Below are 21,188 nucleotides of genomic sequence, written 5' to 3' on the forward strand. Positions count from 1 at the left end.
TATGCCACAAACCGGTACTAGGGGTTTCTAGTTGATTCATTCTGCAACGCTTTTTTAGTCCCACCTCGCTCCGCTAACAGAGTTTTTACCACCTTAAATATGTTAATTCTCAAATTATCACAACCACTTGGTCTTCATTGAACTCTATGTGTAGAATTTGTGGCCACAATATGAGTCTTCTCCAGTTTCTAAACCGGTGAGGACTCATATTGACAATTCAGATTGTACAAAAAAAATCATTGATGATCAATGTATTTTTGATGTATTTCTCAGTAGCAGTTGCGCGTTTTGGCTGAAATGACCGTGACATCAACTTTCTTTGCTATTTTTTTGTGTTCAGTATGCACGATTCAAAGCTACGTCATCAACTTTCAACCCTTTCTGACATCATTTGCTATTTTTCATTCATTTACTGATTTGTTTTGAGAGCTAAATGATCGTGAAATTGGAAAGCACTACAAAATGAACTCTGAAAAGGTTGAAACTTGGCATGGTATCATCATTTGACCCACATAGCATGTGCAAAAAAGTAGAGAGGGTTACGGCAAAAACTGGATGCACTTTGTGTACAAACTGGACAATCTCTTTCGATGTATCAGGGTTTCGGACGAAAAAACTCATCTGTTACACCGGCACTTCATTTCTTAAAACTTATTACAACTCTGGACTTTTTTTGCGTTCAGTACGCACGATTCAAAGCCACGTCATCAACTTTCAACCCTTTCTGACATCATTTGGTATATTTCATTCATTTACTGATTTGTTTTGATAGCTAAATGACCATGAAATTGAAAAGCACTACAAAATGAACTCTGAAAAGGTTGAAACTTGGCATGGTATCATCATTTCACCCACATAGCATGTGCAAAAAAGTAAAGAGGGTTACGGCAAAAACTGGATGCACTTCGTGTACAAACTGGACAATCTCCTTCGAAGTATCAGGGTTTCGGACGAAAAAACTCATCTGTTACCCGGCACCTCATTTTTTTAAACTTATTACAACTCCGGACTTTTTTGCGTTCAGTATGCACGATTCAAAGCCACGTCGTCAACTTTCAACCCTTTCTGACATCATTTGCTATTTTTCATTCATTTACTGATTTGTTTTGAGAGCTAAATGACTGTGAAATTGAAAAGCACTACAAAATGAACTCTGAAAAGGTTGAAACTTGGCATGGTATCATCATGTCACCCACATAGCATGTGCAAAAAACTATTTGCCTGCTCGGCCATGGGCTTGGATCTGCAGGCCCATAAGGCCCAGCAGGCTCACAGGGCAGCGCGGCAAAGTTAGGCCCAGCAGCCTGCTTTAGAGAGTAGCTCGAAGAAGCAGCCGTGGCTAGGTTTATAAACCAGTGCGGCAGCCCTTCGCTCAGCGAGGTGGGACTAAACTTTGTGCACCGCGGGATGGGAGCGCGCCACCACTAGTACCGGTTCGTGGCTCCAACCGGTACTAAAGTGGGTGTCTTTAGTACCGGTTGGAGCCACCACCCGGTACTAAAGGCCTGCCTTTCCTTCCACTTTGCCTGGCCAAAATTGACCTTTAGTACCGGTTGGTGGCTCCAACCGGTACTAAAGGCCACTCCTATATAAACAACACTTACGAAATTTCAGTTAGTTTCTTCTTCGTCTTCGTCGCGCCCGTCCCTGTCACCGCCTCCGTCGCGTGCGCCCGTCCCCGTCGGCCTTGCCGTCCATGTCCCCGTCGACGTCGCCGCCCACCCTGTCGCGCGCGCCCACCCCCGCCCTCGTTGCCGCACGCACCCATCCCTGCCTCGTCACCGCGCGCGCCGGCCGGTCGCCGCCCCGGCCCGTCCCCGTCGCCGTCACAGCCCGTCGCCGCCCCTCGTCACCTCGCATCGCCGGCCGTCGCCCCGCTGTGAGATCGACCGCCCGCGCCGGCCCTGCCGCGCGCGCCATGGCCGGCGGCCTCACACACACACAATACACACACACAAACAGAGACAGATTTTTCTTAATGATATTTTCTATTTTCTGTTTTTAGATTTTTATACTTTTAGTTTATATAAATGTTAGATTAATGTCTTGTTAGATGATTATATATATATAGAAATGTTAGATATATTAATGTCAAATGTTAGATGAATTAATTAGATAGAAATATATGTTATATATTAATGTCAAATGTTAGATGAATTAGCTAGATATTAATGTTAGATGAGTTAGTTTTTTATACTTTTAGTTATAGATGAATTAGATATATTAATGTTAGATGAATTAGATATATTAAATTTAGGTATATGAGATTTGATCATCTAACTAAAATTTTACTATATAGAACTAGCTACTTTATTTTTAGTAAGAAAATTAATAGAACTAGTTTATTTTTAGTAAGTGCTTAGTTGAATTAATAGAATTAATAGAACTAGTTGAATTAGTTGATTTAATAGAACTAGTAAGTGTTTATCGATTAGTGTTTCACCTATAAACATAGGAAATGTCGTCTGACGACGAAAACAATTTCGTTATGTGCGAATACTGCGTAGACGAGCGCGGCATGTGCGACAGAAATTTCCTAGTTGATGATAGGCGCTTCAGCATCAAGCTGGATGAGACCTTCGAAGTGGATACAGTAAGTCACAACGACAAGTCTTTTTTCGTAATTAAGCATGACTTATATGCTTCATTTGCTTCAACTTATAATTTTAAATTTTCACTATTCTACTAGCGTATCCCCTGCCATGGAAGAATTTTTGTCTTGGATAAGATAGGTTTCAGTCCTAACAAAACTATGGAGGTAAAGAGAGTTTACTTGAAGACCGAGCATGGTTATACCTTCGACGTCAAATTATACAATGCAGACACCTACACCTATTTTGAATGCAAAACTTGGCAAGCACTATGCAAGGTTTATGCATTTGAGCCTGGTATGCTTATCACCTTTGATACTCGTCCGGAAGATGATATTGAAGGTAATAGAGACATTTGGGTCGATGTGCAGACGCCTCCAGTTCTACCATTATGTGAGTTTCTCAACCATATTTATATCTTAGATATTGTTTATTCATAAATAGTTGACAACTAATTTCTATTGATAGCTTATTTCCATTCAAGCAAACATATCCAGCGCTTGGTAGACAGGACCGTCCACTGTCCCGGGGCTGAACTAAACTACGAGGAGATAAGTCATTATGTTTCATGCCTTGAGGATCTTGATGCTGTCAAGAGAAATTATTTTCCTGAATTTGAAAATCTTAGTACTCAAAACGTGCGACCAATAGTGTTCGTATTGAACTACGGTCACATCTATTTAGGCAAGATGGTAAGATTTTTACTATTTGTCCTTAGTGCATCTTTTGCATACATTATTTTTCAAGCTAAACTTCATTGCTAAGTATGTTACTATACGATGTTCTTCAACAGGGACTCCCGATGACAGTTGTGCCTCAATGGATCAGTACTGAAGGTCGCATGTCAATTGTTAGCTTACGGCCAAGACATCCTACATTGCGCATGAGTGCATTCAGGATTTTTAAAACCAAGGAATGCTTAATAGTGAAAGACTGGAGTGAAATTGTGAACGATCGCAGAGAAGTACTAGGGGGCAGCAATCAGAAGCGTAGCCCACAATAAGGAGACAGGTTCATCTGCATGTTCCAATATGATGAACCAGGAGAGCTACACATGTTCTATGCTATTTTACCTGAGAGAGACCAGCAGGAGTGATTAGCTAGTTCATGCTCTTAGTACGTGTCCTCTCATGTCCGTGTTCTTCGTCCTGACTTAATCCCAAAGTGATTTGCTTTTGTGGTCTTATGAACGCTTATAATCTCATCACCATGTTGAACTCGATGATATCTTTGCTTCTGGTACAAGTGAATGTTTCTTCTTAAATCTAGACCTGGTGGTGATTAGATAGCGGTAATGACTATGATGATTAAATAGTTGTAATGACGACTATGATGATTATTAGCTAGCTAGTACTGTTGTTGGTGATGATATGATGCAAGAGTTTTTATATTAATATGATGATGATGATGATGACGATGATGATGATGATGATGATGATGATGATGAGTTATTATATCATTTATGAAAGAAACTACAGATTATAATGAGTTGTTAAATCACTAGGTGAAAGTACCGCAGATTAGTTTGAAGTGGATATAGATCGTCCTAAGTGATCAAGTAATATGGATATGTATACTTGATCACTTAGCTATAGTGATCAAGTATATGCGATATCCATATTACTTGATCACTTAGGACGATCCATATCGCCACTTCAAATTAATCCGTGGTACTTTCACCTTGTGATTTAACAACTCATTATAATGTAAAAACAATCTCTAAATTAAATTGAAAACACAAATTAAAGGAAAAATAAAATCAACCCCCCCAAACCTTTAGTATTGGTTGATGTTACCAACCGGTACTAAAGGTCTCCCCGCCCCCCGCCCAGGCTCGTGCCACGTGGTGGCTCTTTAGTGGCGGTTCGTGCTGAACTGGTACTAAAGGGGGGGACCTTTAGTCCCCACCCTTTAGTGCCGGTTACAGAACCGGCACTAAAGGCCCTTACGAACCGGTGCTAAAGCCCGGTTCTGCACTAGTGAGAAGACAGAGCATGACAAGACTATATGATATTGTAGGGATAGCTTTCTTTAGTGTTGATATTGTGAAAGACATGATTGTTTGTTGGGATGCCTGAGTATTGATGTCTTTATGTCAAATTATTGACTATTGGTTTGAATCACTTATGTCTTAATATTCATGACATGATTAGATATATGATCAATTTTATGCTAGGTAGCATTCCACATCAAAAATTATCTTTTTTATCATTTACCTGCTCGAGGACGAGCAGGAATTAAGCTTGGGGATGCTGATACGTCTCCGTCGTATCTATAATTTTTTATTGTTTCATGCCAATATTATACCACTTTCACATACTTTTGGCAACTTTTTATATGATTTATTGGACTAACCTATTGATCCAGTGCCCAGTGCCAGTTCCTGTTTTTTGCATTTTTTTGTGTCGCAGGAAATCCATATCAAATGAAGTACAAATGCAATAAAATTTCACGGAGAATTATTTTGGAATATATGTGATTTTCGGGAGTTGGAATCACCGCAAGCAGAGGCCCACACAGCCCACAAGACACAAGGGCGCGCCAGAGGCCCCTGGCGCGTGGTGGTGGGTTGTGCCCCTCGAACGTCGGTTGGAGCTCAACTTCGGGCGCAAGGAAGCTTATATCCGGAAAAAATCGTGTTAAAATCTCAGCGCAATCGGAGTTACGGATCTCCCGGAATATAAGAAACGGTTTTCGGGCCAGATCAAGGGAACGCGAAATAGAAAAGAACAGAGAGGGAGATCCAATCTCGGAGGGTCTCCTGCCCCTCCGCCACCATGGAGACCATGGACCAGAGGGGGAAACCTCCTCCCATCTAGGGGGAGGCCAAGGAAGAAGAAGAAGAAGGAGGGGGGCTCTCTCCCCCTCGCTTCCGGTGGCGCCGGAGTGCCGCCGGGGCAATGATCGGGACAGCGATCTACATCAACAATCTTGCTACCGTCAACACCAACTCTCTCCCCCTCTATGCAGTGGTTTAACACCCCTTCTCCGTGATGTAATATCTAATTAAACATGGTGCTCAACTCCATATATTATTTCCCAATGATCTGTGGTTATCCTATGATGTTTGAGTAGATCCGTTTTGTCCCGTGGGTTAATCGTGATCTTGGTTGGTATGATTGTATATTTTATTTATGGTGCTGTCCTACAGTGCCCTCCATTCTCGCGCAAACGTGAGGGTCCCCCACTGTAGGGTGTTGCAATATGTTCATGATTCGCTTATGGTGGGTTGCGAGAGTGACAGAAGCTTAAACCCGAGTAGGTGGGTTATGGCGTATGGGAGTAAAGAGGACTTGATACTTAATGCTATGGTTGGGTTTCATGACCTTATTGATCTTTAGTAGTTGCGGATGCTTGGTAGAGTTACAATCATAAGTGCATATGATTCAAGTGGAGAAAGTATGTTAGCTCATGCCTCTCCCTCATATAGAATTACAAGAATGATTACCGGTACTTGTTATCGATTGCCTAGGGACAAATGACTTTCTTGCTGACAAAAGCTCTCTACTAAAACTAGCTTAGTTGTGTCTTTATCTAAACAGCCCCTAGATTTTATCTTCGTGCTCTTTATTATCTTGCAAACTTATCCTATCACACCTACGAAGTACTTCTAGTTTCATACTTGTTTTCGGTAAAGCAGATGTCAAGTGTGCGTAGAGTTGTATCGGTGGTCGATAGAACTTGAGGGAATATTTGTTCTACCTTTAGCTCCTCGTTGGGTTCGACACTCTTACTTATCGGAAGAGGCTAGAATTGATCCGCTATACTTATGGGTTATCAAGAGCTTGTTATAATGAACAGTTTAAACATAGGTAACCTGCCTTGATGGCTTGTTGAAAAAAGCACTTGCGGGCTTCCTATTCAATGAATATAGCCTTATTTACCCTATTGATTGGCTTGGACGCCAGGTGTATTCACTAAAAATCCGGGTTATCCTGCCTTTGTATGCCTGCCACTCCGACCAGGTAATCCTGGAATGACTCGCCGAACTATTGACAGTCAATCTTGTAAAGAGCCTGAACTTGTCAAAGTTAAAATGGTGATTGGTCATGTGAGGCCCGGCTTACAGGTTTGAATAAAGGTTTAACTCAGTGGTTGTGCGGCCCTTGAATAACACTTGATATTGAGGCTTGGTAGCCTATGAAGGCCTTGTTTTTCTGATTTATATTTGCTTTGAACATTTTTTGGGTTCATCTTGTGTACCGTATTGATATATGGTTTAAAATTGGTTCGGGCCATGTTGCCTTGATCCTTATGATTCATATTTGAATCTATCCGGAGTTTTGATAACCTAACCTGGCTTTAGACGATAAGTCGCCAGTGTGTGTGTTGATTATGCGCTTGGAGTTCTGCACTCTAAGTCTTTGGGATGTTACCCTTGTAGCATATGGTGTTGTAAGCCGGCAGTATGAATAAATTGCACAGGATGTTGTGCTCTAAGTCTTTGGGATGTTACCCTTGCTGCATATGGCATTGTAAGCCGGAAGTATGAATAAATTGCACAGGGCGCTATGCTCTAAGTCTTTGGGCTGTTACCCTTACTGCAAATGGCATGGTAAGCCGGCAGTATGAATAAATATCACATGTATGATATATACTTCTTATGAATATACAAGGTTTTGATAAACCCGCCCTGGTTATGAATTGTACCATCACCAGTGGATTTTATATGGGGTATTATGACCCGCCCTAGGGTAAACCGCCAGGGTACATGTTGTTTACTTGTGTGCAGGGCTTATGATAACATGATTAGCATGATTGACAAAAAGTATGAGCATAAGTGGCAAGATCTTTAATGTCAGATTGGCGGTTCAAAAGTGTTATGCAAATAAAACATGCACGATGGCATGGAAGATCATGGTTTTTTATCTAGCCTTTTACAAGGCATCGAAGGCCCAAAAGAATAAGTGTTTTTTATGCACACAACATCACATGCTATGGATGATAAGCCGGTCCTTGATCAATTGTCTTGGCCTTGGCGTGTTGAAGATTCCGGGTTATCTTGTGCTGGCTCTTCTTCCTCTTCTTCACCCGTTTGTTGGAAGTCAGATGTGGCCCAATTGATCCCAGTCAAAGCTTTGAAAACAGCTTCCTTGTCTATAAGAGTTGACGGGTTAATGTCAGGGGAAAAGGTATGCTTACGGGTTGGAGGAATGAGGTCCACGACCTCATGAACCGGCGCCTTCACTATGGCATTTCTGCATCATAAACCGGATGGTACTTGGAGAGGTCTGTCCCTTCAGCCAGTTTGCTTGCCCAAGGACGCATCTCCCTTACTATTTTTTGTGAACTCATCAGCACTGAAGGGAGACCCGTCTTCTTTTAAGCTGGGGCAGCCGGTTGATATCTCTTGTGGGTCAAGTTCAGCTTGCCATGCTTTTGCCCGGCTCAAGGCAGTGATGACACCGGCTCTGGCGGCTGATTGCTTCTAGTCCTCAACCCTGTGTGGCAGCACAGACAGCTTTTCCAACATGTCCTTGATGAGGGACGGTGGTTGCTTCTTATGAGAGGCAGCAGAGATAGCTCGTTGCGCGCCAGTGTATAATTTCTCTACAAGAGTGTAGGCGGCTTTCAGCTTCATGGGCATATCTGAGCCTAGATGGGAAACTCTGGAGCCTGCATTCCCGAAGAAATGGATAAGCCGGTTTTAGGTTAGATTCACTAGAATGAGAAAGAGGTCAGGCTAGTCAAGTAAAGGCATACTTGGGACACTTTGTAGAGCATCTTTATAATCACCCAATTACGTTGTGACATTTGATAGCACACAAAGTGTTCCTCCGGTATTCGGGAGTTGCATAATCTCATAGTGAGAGGAACATGTATAAGTCATGAAGAAAGCAGTAGCAATGAAACTGAAATAATCATAATGCTAAGCTAATGAATGGGTCTTGTCCATCACATCATTCTCTAATGATGTGATCCCGTTCATCAAATGACAACACATGTCTATGGCTAGGAAACTTAACCATCTTTGATTAACGAGCTAGTCAAGTAGAGGCATACTTGGGACACTCTGTTTGTCTCTGTATTCACACATGTACTAAGTTTCCGGTTAATACAATTCTAGCATGAATAATAAACATTTATCATGAAATAAGGAAATAAATAATAACTTTACTATTGCCTCTAGGGCATATTTCCTTTAGTCTCCCACTTGCACTAGAGTCAATATCATTGCTATGTGATTTAACACCAATAGTTCACATCACCATGTGATTAACACCCATAGTTCACATCGCCATATGACCAACACTCAAAGTGTTTACTAGAGTCAGTAATCTAGTTCACATCGCCATGTGATTAACACCCAAAGAGTAATAAGGTGTGATAATATTTTGCTTGTGAGAGAAGTTTAGTTAATGGGTCTGCCAAATTCAGATCCGTATGTATTTTGCAAATTTCTATGTCTACAATGCTTTCCACGGAGCTACTTTAGCTAATTGCTCCCACTTTCAATATATATCCAGATTGTGACTTAGAGTCATCCAGTGTCGGCGTTCTGGGAACGAGGGTCCCCAGACTTGCCTGCCTGCGGCCCACGGCGTGGCTGAGCAAGCAGGCCGTACGGCCCATCTTCATCAACAAGGCATCCAAGACCCTCGCGAGGGTCCAAGCCTCGCGAGGCGGACGACGCAAGACCTCCTCTGGAGTGGCCGAGCCAGGCAGGCTCATGAGGAGCGGAGATATCAAGGCGGGGCAAACTTCACGAGGCTCTTGTGACGTGAGCGGTGACGAACGGCACCAGGCAGGCACCAGCGCGCGCAGTGTCCTTATTTCCTCTTTGGTGCTAAGGAGGCCAGCGCAGGCGAAGAGTACCGAGGCATCAGGCAAAGGTTGCTATATTGGTGCAACGAGACCAAGACCAGAAGGACGGCAAGACGGATGTCATCGTGGAGCCCAAGACGGCGTCACCACCAGAGCTTTTCGTAGGCGAAGACCGCTTTTGTCAGGATAGCTTGTACTAGCTGCCCCCCTTCAAATTTGCCCGCCATTGTTGGCTCCCTTCCCGCTCGATATTTGGGAAGAGGACCAGGGCCTCTATAAATAGGTCTAGCCACCATAGTAGTAGCCATCAGATCGAGAGACACACACAAGCTCGTACGCGCAAGAACACCTCAACCTAAGGAGGCTGTTATTCCCTTGTACTGTTCATCATCAGCCCTACAGGCAATCCACCACCACCACACTGGAGTAGGGTATTACACCACAACGGTGGCCCAAACCAGTATAAACATCGTGTCTTTCTGTGTTGCGAGTTCGTCGAGTTCGTCTGCGAGATCTTAGCGAGCTAGGGCGTAGATCGGTACGAGGGAAAGACTTCGCACGCACCCCAGTGTTCGAACCTTAAGGGTTTGCCGGAACCCCACATCCGACATTTGGCGCGCCAGGTAGGGGTGCGCCGTAGCTTCCCTTCCATCAGTTTGTCGCTCCGTCGCTCCATCGTCTCCATGGAGGACGCTCGCCGTGCTCGAGCTGAGCATCGGGCTGCCCTCACCGCCCGCGTCGCTCACACGGCTCCCATTGGCGGGCCACCTCGTCGTTCGCCGTCTCCCGCCGCCAACGCTGCCACCGGCCCGGCGGGGAAGGAGCAGCAGGCGTCCTCGCTCCATCCTTCGGTGCGGCAGGACGGCCGCACCGCTACTCCATCACTTACCCCTACCGGTTCTTCGGCTCACGCGCACCACGCTCCCATGGAGGCACGGGCCGCGCTCCTCGCGGCGAACGAGCTCCTGCGCTACCGCCCCATCGAAGACCTCTGCGAGGAGTGGCTCGACCACGTCGCCGAGCTCGTCCGCACCGCGGGGGGCTCTCCGGCGCCGTCCCACTCTCTGCCTCCCCCTCAACCAGCCGCGGGCGACAGGGCACATGGCGTGCCTCCACCACCTCATCCCCAAGACGGCGCCTTGGCGCCAAGGCGCGCGGCTCCGCGGCGTCACCCACCACGCCCGGCGCCCGCGCGCGAAGAGAGAAGCTGCCAGGAAATTCCGCGGCCGCGAGAAGCTGCACCTACGCTCCCCGCGCCACCTCGCCAAGACCACGCACCGCCCGCAGCGGCGCAGCGCGCCGCTCGGCAAGACCAAGCTCCACCTCCGAAGCGGGCCCCAGCAACCACGGCTGGCTGCCGCGCCTTCACCCCCGAGCTGCGTAGCGTCACCTGGCCAGGCAAGTTCAAGCCGGATCTGCCTCCTCGCTACGACGGCACCGCCGACCCCGCGGAGTTCCTACAGCTCTATGAGTTGAGCATTGAAGCGGCCAACGGCGACGAAAAAGTCATGGCGAACTGGTTTCCCATGGCTCTCAAGGATGGAGCTTGCAACTGGCTCCTGAACCTGCAGCACGGCTCGATCTCCTCCTGGGACGAGATGCGCGACCGCTTCATCGCCAACTTCCAAGGCACTCGCGACCGCCCACCGGCCGTGGGTGATCTACGCCGCATCAAGCAGCAACCAGGAGAGACCCTCCAGAAGTACATCCAGCGCTTCAACAACACCCGCCTCAAGATCCCCAAGGTCACGGACGAAGCCATCATCTCCGCGTTCTCTGATGGCGTCCATGACGTCAAGATGAAGGAAGAGCTCGCCATCCACGAGGAGCTCTGCACATCTCAGGAGCTGTTCAACCTGGCGACCAAGTGCACAAGAGCTGAGGAGGGGCGCCTTTCTCTCCTCGAGTTGCCAGCCGCAGGAGCGGAAGAGAAGAAGGCCAAGGCCAAGGACGTGAAGCGCAAGGAGGTAGCGGTGCTCGCAGCGGAGCCCGACACCAAGCGGGGCAGAGATCAGCCCGAGTCGTCCAAGAACGGCCGACCGTTCTGCGCCTTCCACAACCTGAACACCCACAACACCAGCGACTGTCAAGAGCTCAGAGCCATACGGGAAGGACGCTACGGTCGACGCCCCGAGCGCAACAACCAGGGCTACGGCCGCGGAGGAGGACGTGGAGGCAGACGTTGGGACGACCGTGGCCCGCGCCAGGAGTGGCGCGACCGGCTTCGTGAGGACCGCTAGCAGGACCAACCTCGCGAGGGCGCCTGGAGGGACCCGCCTCATGAGGATCGCCCCCAGGGCAACACCGGTCTTCCCCCGTTGCCGCCACTGAGAAGGAACGACGACCACCACCAGGACGAGGGGGCTGGGGGCTTCTAGGAGCCGCGTGCGATCGCCTGCATTTCGGGCGGCGCCCAGGCCCCAGCCTCTCAGCGCATCTTCAAACAGTTCGCTCGCGAGGTGAACGCGGTGCTCCCCAAGCTCGAGGCCACTCGCCCGCACAAGTGGTCCCAATGTGCCATCACCTTCAACTCGGTGGATCAGCTCAAGTGCGCAGCCACCGCTGGCGCCCTCCCTATGCTGTGCTCCCCAGTCATCAGCAATGTGCAGGTCACCAAGACTCTCATCGACGGCGGCGCAGGGCTCAACGTCCGGTCCGTCGACACATTCGACAACCTCAAAGTGCCATATGAACAGCTCCAGCCCACCAAGCCTTTCTCACGAGTGACCGGCGGTTCCACCACACTGATAGGGCAGGTCCGCCTGCCTGTCACCTTCGGTGAGCGCAAGAACTACCGCACCGAGCTCATCGACTTCGACGTCGCGCACATCCGCCAGCCGTACAATGCCATCCTCGGGTATCCAGCCCTGGCCAAGTTCATGGCAGTCACTCATCACGGCTACAACGTTCTCAAGATGCCAGGAAGCGGAGGAATCATCACGGTCCCATGTGAAGAGATGGATGCGGTGTGCTCCCTCGAGCGCGCCTTTCAACCCGCAGCAATCGACGACCCCGACAGCAGAAATGAAGGCCCTCCGGAGGCCACCCCCAAGAAGAAGCAGCCGCGCCGTGCAGGACCTCAGGAGGATGGCGTCGCGGCAGGAGCCTCGTCAGGATCAGCGCCCGCTCCAGGGGCGCCTCCCTCCATCGCATAGGAAGGCGCGCCCAGCGCCCTCCTCAGGCAGGGCTCGGGGGCTCTCTTCTGGAGGGCCTCGGACCTTGACAACCTCACGAGGGAGGCGCTTGGGCACCACTTGGAGGCGTGCTTCGCGGCACGTGACCCTCAGGAGAGCACAGGGCAAGGAGTGCCCATCACTCAGGAGTTCATCACCAAGACCACTCAGGAACTGCAAGATGCAAGGGCCATGCGCGGCGACAAGGCGCAGCTCCGCATCCTGGCGAGGATGCTGGGCTGCGTGTCTGCATCGACGTCCTCGGGCTCAACAGGGCCGCATCTTAGGAGCGTTTCTGGCCTTCATGTGTGGGCCGCTGCGAGGGCACGCCTCACAGCTACGTTCGCATGCCCTTCAGCTTGCCGAGCGTGGCGTCAGCCTATCAACGCGACCTGCGGCTTGTCCTGGCGGCTCAGGAGGCCAGGTACCACGCCGTCCTGGAGGAGATGGAGACGGTCTTCAGGGAACCTCCCGAGCCCCCAGAGCATCCCGAGGCTCAGGGTCCCGGTGGCTCATGACGAGTCGTCTCTTCAACGCACGCCTTCAGCTGCACCAACTCTACTTCGTCTACAGAACCAGGTGACATCTTCCAAGCTCGTTTAAGCTGGGAGCGCCCCTCGGGCTGCATTATTCCCAGGCCACATGGGTCCGTCCCTATGGCATGTATCCCTTTTGCTTATGTCTTTAGCTTACCCTGCTGGGGGCGCCCCTTGGGCTGCATCATCTCCAAGCCGCTCAGGCCGGACCCAGTGGCATGTATCTTCCTACATTTATCCAAGTTGATCTGCTCCCCATGCTTAACCTGCCAACGGCTATCGCCCGCTCGATTGCCGCCCGCCACGGGTCTATTCATCCTATGCAATTCGCTTCCACGTCAAAAGGGGGGCTCCTGAGCATCGCGACTCAGGAGCTCTTACTGGCTCTCCAGCTCTCACCCCCTGGCCTTGACCACGGCATCGCGACCTGGCATACCAGCGGCGGCTGAGCTCACTCGAGGGCCGGGACCTGAGGACGTAGAGTGTTTGCATCTAACCGCCTTGCAGGGACATACAGTCACCAAGACTCAAGACCAGGCGCAACCCGCCTTGAGGTAGGGCCTCGTGAGTCCCGTGCTGGCTCATGAGTGCCCAGATACACCTCGTAGCCCTGCCGTGCAAGCCACGTGTCAGGGCAGGGCTGTACACGCACCGGGGGCTCCTCCCGGAGGGGGGCCCCCATCCCACGCCCAAGTGGAAGCACCATGCTCCGTGCTGGCTATCGACACTACAGAGGAGCGGCTATGCCCGTGCACAAGCGGAAGCGCTATGCTCCGCGCTGGTGATAAACAACTGAGGGCGGCCCCACGGTCGTACCAACCTCAGGGAGCCCAGAGCTCAGCGCCCAGCCTCACCACGACGACTTCCCTCGAGAGGGTCACACGAGGGGGCTGGGCACGGGGGCTGCGCTCGGGTCACGCCCAAGCGCACGCCACCCAACCAGGTCCCCCAGACTTGGGCGTCGCGCGCCCCTCCCGAGGCCTCGGCGAGGGCAGGTATGCAAATTGTTTGCACGTCAAGGGGGACTCCTGAGCATCGCGACTCAGGAGCCTAACTGGTCACGTAGCCCCTCACTCCTTGGTCCGTCCTGGTCTCTGGTCAGCCCAATGGCGGTTGAGGTATGCGCGGGGCCGGGCTCTGCCGACGTAGAACATTAATCTATCCTCACGAACTCTCCCTATATGCTATTTGCGCGTCAAGGGGGACTCCTGAGCATCGCGACTCAGGAGCCAAACTGGTCACGTAGCCCCTCAATCCTTGGTCTCCGGTCGGCCCAATGGCGGTTGAGGTATGTGCGGGGCCGGGTTCTGCCGACGCAGAACGCAAAGCAAATAGGAAGGAAATCGCAAAATCTCGAAGCAAATATTACAAGCATATTGTTCTCACAATACCAAATGAAAAGTCTAAACGCCTCCACGAGGCCTGATACATGTTGCAGGAACGAAACGGGAAGAATAGCCGCAGGTCAGCCCTGGATATCGCCATCACCTGCGGAAGGTGCTCCCCCGTGGGCAACAATGTTCTCACCTTCACCACCAGCTGCAGGAGCCGCGGCTTCGCCAGACAGAGGATCAGAGACAAAGCCGCGGAACCTCCCCAGCAAGGCCTCCACTTGACCTTGTACAGCTGCAGCGGCGGCTTCACAGTAATCTTCAGCCATAGGTTCCAGCAGCTCGTCAAGGCAAGCGTTGGGGTCGCGGAGGTGCAGATGGTTGAAGACGCGAGTTAGTGCGGCTGAAGAGAGGACGCGAGCTTCTGCCTCTGCCATGGGACCGAGGCCATCAACATCCTCCTCAAGCGCCTTCACCATGAGAGGAAGCAGCTAGGCGGGGCCGTCCTCATCGGTGTCCAGTGGCTTCTCCAGGCCGTGCTCGTAGAGCGTCTTCAGCGCCTTGCCTGATCTCTTCTCGAGATCGGCAAAGGCCACGCGGTCTTCGGCCAGGACTCGCGCCTTGGCATCAAGATCGGCCTCCCTCGTCCCCATTTTCTGCTCCAACTCTTCCAACCGGTTGCGCTCGGCGGCCTGCCTCTTCCCCAGCTCCGCCAGCTCGGCATCATGGTTCTTGATGGCTTCCTCCCGGGCCTTCACCTCCACCTCCTTCGCTTGGCGGTAGCGTACCTCTTCGGCGTGCTTGTCGCGCAGGCTCTGCAACTCGCCCTCCAGCACTTGGCAGCGGTCACGGTCGGCCTTGGCGTCTTTCAGTGCCGCCTCATGATCGGCTGCAGCGCTGGCGGCTCCTTGCCTCTCCTTCTCGGAAGCCGCAGCAGCCTGGCCCAGCGCCGCGCGAACCGCCAGGTCGAAGTGAAGCCAGCCAGAGGCCAACTCCAGACACCCGGCCACCAGGCACGGGTCTGCGCTCAGGAGATCCGCCTGCAGCTGGGTCATCTCCTAAAGGGCGCACTCCAAGACAGCAGCAGGAGCAGAAGAACCCGGGAGTGGAGGTGCAGCAGTGGGAGGAAGCGACATCGTCACCAGGGCTTGGGAGATAGCGGACCTCGGAGCATCTGGGACCTCGTCAGCCGCACCAAACGCATGCACCTCCGGAGCCAGCGGGGCCATGGGGGCTGATTCCACGCGGCGATGTTCCTCTTGGCCCCGCGAGGACGATTGGGCTAGGGAGATGTGGGTGCTGCTGCCTCCTTTCTCTACGGACGGAGGCACGGCCGCCGTATCCTCCTTCCTCTTCTTCGCCGAAGATGTCGGCCTGATCAACCAAGGGCGAGCGTCAGGAAATAACAAGTACCAGCAGCGATAAAGCAAAGCTCGAGACACCTACCGGTCCACCACGAAGTACTCCAGCCTCCGCTTGGGAAGCTTGAAGCCTGACAGCATCGGGACCTGAGGGGCAGGTGTTCGGGTCCCGGCAGCAGCAGGCGGTGCAGAAACAGAACCGGATCCAGCCCCAGGAGGTGTCGGGGTGGAGGCGGCACCGCGGGCCACCAGCGATGACCTACCCTTCGTCGGGATGAGGGGCTGCTCCCTCTCCCCTTGGTAGGCATCGGCCTCGGCATCATCAGGAAGGGCGCGGATAATCTCGGCCTTGCTCAGAGGGGAAGTCTCCCCCACTTCTTCCAGGGTCTTCTCCGAGTCCACCTCCTCTTCCCCCTCTCCGCGGGACTTGCCAGAAGACACCTCCACTGGTTTCTGCGCCGTAGGAGCTCCCGGAAGCGCCGGCGGCACCAGCCCGCGTGCATCAAAAGTCGGCCTGGAGGCAACGAATTCCTCCCGGTCCCTGCGTTGGAACAGAGGAACGAAGGCACTAGGCGGGTACTCCTGGTTGTCCCCGACTATGAGGCGCAGGACGGCGTCCAATTCATCGCCAGGCAGGTCCCCTGGCCTCAGGCAGGTCTTGTTCTCCTCTTCTTCAAGCTCCCAGAGGGGGTGCGCTCGCGCCTGGAGTGGGGCAACCCGCAGCATCAAGAACTCCCTCAGGAGCATCGCCCCCGTTATCTTGGCCGCCCTCGCCTTGCCGGCTTCAGGTCGGTCATCATCTGCCCCAGCACAAACGATGCCCGCTCGTCGACAAGCTCTGCCTTGGGCCACCCCTTGCCCTGCCGGGGTGCCTCTGTCGGCAACGCCAGACGCGGATCGGCACGCTGGGCATCCATCATGACCCATTTGGATCGGATGTTGTCGGCCCTCTTCCCGGTGCTCGAGATTGAATTGGCCTTGCCACATGCGACGACGTTAGCGCATCCGGAGATGTGACCCTCGGTCACGCGGAGGAAGAAGAAATGGCGCAGGAGCGCCACGGACGGCATCACGCCCAGGTACGCCTCACAGTAGTAGGCGAAGATGGACAGGAGGAGGACAGAGTTGGGATGGAGATGCAACGCCTGCAGACCATAGTGGTCGAGGACTTCATAAAAGAAATCAGAGAAGGGAGGAACCAACCCAACGACGACACTGCTTGAGAAGAAGGGGAAGAAGGTGCTCCCCTCGGGCTCCGGCACGTCGGAGGCAAGCCGGAGCCCGGTCGCCCCCACTCATTGCTCTCGCCCGCCGTCAGCAGGCGCACAGAGGCGAGGCTTTTCTCCGTGACGGTGGGCGCCTCAAGGGCCGGATCATACCAAGCCGGTGCTGAGGAAGTCTTGACCTTGCGTGGTGCCATGGATTTCGGGTGCAGGATGAGATTGGAGCGGATCTGGAGGTAGCGGTGGCGAGGAGGAAGAAAGGGGATCTGGAGCGAGGCAAGGAAGAAGCAATGAAGGCAAGTGCCGCCTGCACCAGCCTTTTGTCAGGTCAAGCAGTTGCCGAGGCAGCGTGGGGAAGCGGAGATGCCCACGTCCAATCAACCGCCACGCGTCGACCGAGGCTGCAGGCTTTTGGGGCCCGCGGTGCTCCGAACCTGACCCTTGGCTTCGCCGCGAAGCCAAGCCCGAGTGCACCTTGGGCCCGGGGGCTACTGTCGGCGTTCTGGGAACGGGGGTCCCCAGACTTGCCTGCCTGCGGCCCATGGCGTGGCTGAGAAAGCAGGCCGTACGACCCATCTTCATCAACAAGGCATCCAAGACCCTCGCGAGGGTCCAAGCCTCGCGAGGCGGATGACGCAAGAGCTCCTCTGGAGTGGCCAAGCTAGGCAGGCTCACGAGGAGCGGAGATATCAAGGCGGGGCAAACCTCACGAGGCTCTCGTGACGTGAGCTGTGACGAATGGCACCAGGCGGGCGCCAGCGCGCAGTGTCCTTATTTCCTCTATGGTGCTAAGGAGGCCAGCGCAGGCGAAGAGTACCGAGGCATCAGGCAAAGGTTGCTATATTGGTGCAACGAGACCAAGACCAGAAGGACGGCAAGACGGAGGTCATCGTGGAGCCCAAGACGGCGTCACCACTAGAGCTTTTCGCAGGCGAAGACCGCTTTTGTCAGGATAGCTTGTACTAGCTGTCCCCCTTCATATTTGCCCGCCGTTGTTGGCTCCTTTCCCGCTCGATATTTGGGAAGAGGACCAGGGCCTCTATAAATAGGTCTAGCCACCATAGTAGTAGCCATCGGATCGAGAGACGCGCACAAGCTCGTACGCGCTAGAACACCTCAACCTCAGGAGGCTGTTCTTCCCTTGTACTGTTCATCATCAGCCCTAGAGGCAATCCACCACCACCACACTGGAGTAGGGTATTACACCACAACGGTGGCCCGAACCAGTATAAACCTCGTGTCTTTCTGTGTTGCGAGTTCGTCGAGTTTGTCCACGAGATCTTAGCGAGCTAGGGCGTAGATCCATAGGAGGGAAAGACTTCGCGCGCACCCCAGTGTTCGAACCTTAAGGGTTTGCCGGAACCCCACATCCAACATCCATATCGGTGTCAAAGCTTGCATCGACGTAACTCTTTATGACGAACTCTTTATCACCTCCATAACCGAGAAATATTTCCTTAGTCCTCTAAGGATAATTTTGACCCTTGTCCAGTGATCTACTCCTAGATCAAAATTGTACTCCCTTGCCAAACGCAGGGCAGGGTATATAATAGGTCTGGTACACAACATGGCATATTTTATAGAACCTATGGCCAAGGCATAGGGAATGACTTTCATTCTCTCTCTATCTTTTGCCGTGGTCGGGCTTTGAGTCTTACTCAACTTCACACCTTGCAACGCAGGCAAGAACTCTTTCTTTGACTGTTCCATTTTGAACTACTTCAAAAACTAGTAAAGGTATGTACTCATTGAAAAAACTTATCAAGCGTCTTGATCTATCACTATAGATCTTGATGCTCAATATGTAAGCAGCTTCACCAAGGTCTTTCTTTGAAAAACTCCTTTCAAACACTCATTTATGCTTTCCAGAAAATTCTACATCATTTCTGATCGACAATATGTCATTCAGATATACTTATCAGAAAGGTTGTAGTGCTCCCACTCACTTTCTTGTAAATACAGGCTTCACCGCAAGTCTGTATAAAATTATATGCTTTGATCAACTTATCAAAGCGTGTATTCGAACTCCGAGATGCTTGCACCAGTCCATAGATGGATCGCTGGAGCTTGCATATTTTGTTAGCACCTTTAGGATTGACAAAACCTTCTGGTTGCATCATATACAACTCTTCTTTAATAAATCCATTAAGGAATTCAGTTTTGTTTATCCATTTGCCAGATTTCATAAAATGCGGCAATTGCTAACATGATTCGGACAGACTTAAGCATCGCTACGAGTGAGAAAAACTCATCGTAGTCAACACCTTGAACTTCTCAAAAACCTTTCGCGATAAGCCGAGCTTTGTAGATAGTAACACTACCATCAGCGTCCGTCTTCCTCTTGAAAATCCATTTATTCTCAATGGCTTGCCGATCATCGGGCAATTCCACCAAACTCCATACTTTGTTTTCATGCATGGATCCTATCTCAGATTTCATGGCCTTAAACCATTTTGCGGAATCTGGGCTCGTCATCGCTTCCTCATAGTTCGTAGGTTCGTTATGGTCTAGTAACATGACTTCCAGAACCGGATTACCGTACCCCTCTGGTGCGGAACGTACTCTGGTTGACCTACGAGGTTCGGTAGTAAATTGATCTCAAGTTTCATGATCGTCATCATTAACTTCCTCACTAATTGGTGTAGGCATCACTGGAACTGATTTCTGTGATGAACTACTTTCCAATTCAGGAGAAGGTACAATTACCTCATCAAGTTCTACTTTCCTCCCACTCACTTCTTTCGAGAGAAACTTCTTCTGTAGAAAGAATCCATTCTTAGCAACAAAGATCTTGCCTTCGGATCTGTGATAGAAGGTGTACCCAACATTTTATTTTGGGTATCCTATCAAAATGCACTTCTTCGATTTGGGTTTGAGCTTATCAGGTTGAAACTTTTTCACATAAGCATCGCAACCCCAAACTTTAAGAAACGACATCTTAGGTTTCTAGCCAAACCATAGTTCATACGGTGTCGTCTCAACGGATTAGACGGTGCCCTATTTAATGTGAATGTAGCTGACTCTAATGCATAACCCCAAAACGATAATGGTAAATCGGTAAGAGACATCATAGATTGCACTATATCCAATAAAGTACGGTTATGACGTTCGGACACACCATTATGCTGTGGTGTTCTAGGTGGCATGAGTTTGTGAAACTATTCCACATTGTTTTAATTGATGACCAAACTCGTAACTCAAATATTCATCTCCGCGATTAGATCGTAGAAACTTTATTTTCTTGTTACGATGATATTCCACTTCACTCTAAAAATCTTTGAACTTTTCAAATGTTTCAGACTTATGTTTCATCAAGTAGATATACCCATATCTGCTCAAATCATCTGTGAAGGTCAGAAAATAACGATACCCGCCGCGAGCCTCAACACTCATCGGACCGCATACATCAGTATGTATTATTTCCAATAAGTCAGTTGCTTGCTCCATTGTTCCGGAGAACGGAGTCTTAGTCATCTTGCCCATGAGGCATGGTCCGCAAGCATCAAGTGATTCCAAAAGCCCATCAGTATGGAGTTTCTTTATGCGCTTTACACCAATATGACCTAAACGGCAGTGCCACAAATAAGTTGCACTATCATTATTAACTTTGCATCTTTTGGCTTCAATATTATGAATATGTGTATCACTACGATCGAGATTCAATAAACCATTTATATCGAGTGTATGACCATATAAGGTTTTATTCATGTAAATAGAACAACAATTATTCTTTGACTTAAATGAATATCTGTATTGCAATAAACATGATCCGATCATATGCATGCTCAACGCAAACACCAAATAACATTTATATTAGGTTCAACACTAATCCCGAAGGTAAAGGGAGTGCGTGATGGTGATCTTATCAACCTTTGAATCACTTCCAACACACATCATCACCTCGCCCTTAACTAGTCTCTGTTTATTTTGCAACTCCCGTTTCGAGTTACTACTCTTAGCAATTGAACCAGTATCAAATACCTAGGGGTTGCTATAAACACTAGTAAAGTACACATCAATAACATGTACACTATGCCATCCTTCTTATCCGCCAAGTATCTAGGGCAGTTCCACTTCCAGTGACCATTTCCTTTGCAGTAGAAGCACTCAGTTTCAGGCTTGGGTCTAGCTTTGGGCTTCTTCATGGGAGTGGTAACTTGCTTGCCATTCTTTTTAAAGTTCCCTTTCTTTCCCTTGACCTTTTACTT

The sequence above is a fragment of the Aegilops tauschii genome, chromosome 3, assembly GCF_002575655.3.
Source record: "Aegilops tauschii subsp. strangulata cultivar AL8/78 chromosome 3, Aet v6.0, whole genome shotgun sequence".
In the NCBI taxonomy this organism is placed as follows: domain Eukaryota; kingdom Viridiplantae; phylum Streptophyta; class Magnoliopsida; order Poales; family Poaceae; genus Aegilops; species Aegilops tauschii.